Source organism: Egretta garzetta, unplaced genomic scaffold (assembly GCF_000687185.1).
Source record: "Egretta garzetta isolate BGI_Z169 unplaced genomic scaffold, ASM68718v1 scaffold19, whole genome shotgun sequence".
Classification (NCBI taxonomy): Eukaryota; Metazoa; Chordata; class Aves; order Pelecaniformes; family Ardeidae; genus Egretta; species Egretta garzetta.
Genome location: NW_009260768.1, coordinates 677,804 through 679,557, shown reverse-complemented (window position 1 = coordinate 679,557; position 1,754 = coordinate 677,804).

The following is a 1,754-nucleotide window of genomic DNA, read 5'->3' as shown; positions in this document are numbered from 1 at the left end:
CTGCCCGCTCCGGCTTTCTGGTCTGGGGCGGGTCGTGAGGCAAAACACCAGCGGGGGAATGGTTTTGTTCCTTTTGTTCCTCCCTTTATTCCAGCGAAGTGCTGGGACGCGGGGTGTCCCATCCCAGGCACCCGGCCCTGCCCCGCACCTCGGCACAGCCACCAAACCCAACGTCCTTCCCTCTCCCCGCCAGCGAAGGCCCCTTCCAAACCAAGAGCTTTGATCCCTGAACTAAAGATCTTTCGGTGCGGGGCTGGAAGCCAGAGGAGCGCTCGCCCGGCTGCAGCGCGCAGGATCCATTTCTTTGTTCCATTGATCACCTGTGGCAGCTGGATCCGCAGGCGGGCTGGCCGTTGTGGAAATAACGCAGAAATCATAAATGATTTTTAAGAGCTCGTCCTCCCTACAGTGGACGTGGCCTAAGACAAAGAAAACAAGGATGAAATGTCTGGCTGGGAGCCTTTGCAGGAACAAAACCCGCCTTGTAAGCACCCTGTGAAGTCCGCCAAGCACCGGTGGGCAGTGCGGGGGTCTCAGCCGCCCTGGCAGGGCCCCACTGCCGCAGCGCTCCCCGCTGCCCTCGGGAAGCCCGGGTGCTAACAGCCGGAGCGCCGCAGGGAGCCCCGGGTGGTGTGCTGGGACAAGAAGAGCCAAGGTGCCTGCCGAACGCAACGCTGGCAGACCACACAAGGCTTTAGAAATTGGCCTGGACACCTTGAATTGCACCCAGGACCGCAACGGTCGCCTCTGCAACGCCCAGACAAGGGGTGCTGGGGATGTTGCTGGGCGCAGACAGCGCTAATCGGCGGTCAGGTCGTCTGCCTGCAGCTGCTGAGGCATCGGCTGGTCCAAGTGGGTCGGCCACTCTCCTCCGGGGAGCTTCCTTACCAGGTCCAGATCGGGCACTAAACATGATTCCCTGTTTTCCACAGCAATGCCAGTGCCTGCAGCCACTCGCTGTTGCTTAAGCTCTCCTTCTCCTCCTCCTCCTCCTCCTCACTTGCTTTGTAAGTTTACAGCTCTGGCATTAGCTGTCTTTAAATATGGAGTGAAAATGCTTTGTCCGAACGCTTTCTCATGGAGTAAAAGCTTTAGGAACATGCTCCTGATGTAGCCGCTGGACGCTTTCCTCGAGCTGCCATTGCTGTCCCTGACGGTAACTGCCCGGTTCCCCATACCCCGAATGAGGAAGCACCGCATTGTTGCAGCAACAAATACAATGGCCAAATGCAGGCGGTTTTAAAAGTCCCCAGCGTTCTGTGTGCAGGATGCTCAAAATGTACATGAGGGGCAGAGGGGAAGAAAAGACAAGCGCTTGTGTACATTGAGCAATCTGGCACACTGGGCAATCATTATTTATGGGTTATTCTTGAGCAATTCCATTCATTTTTAAGTGGAAGAGAAGTCCTGTTACACAGGTAAGATTCTTATGAATGACGAATCTGGTAAAAGAAATCGATAAGAGGGAATGACTGCAATTATTGTAGTCATTCAGTAAGACAAAGATCATTAAATCCACAGGATTTGACAGCCATAGGCACAAATGCTACACAGTTCATGTACCTATAGCAGAGAAAAAAAGATCCCTCGTTTCTCTGAGTGCTTCCTATGAGCAGCTAAAATAGCAACAGTTTGGCCCGCCTTGAAGAAGTATGTGCCCCTCTACATGTAAGTGAAATAAAGTAGAGCCGCGATCCCCTATTGCTAAGAGATGCTCTGCCGAGAATACACACTGCTTGCTGGGGAGGGGGGGG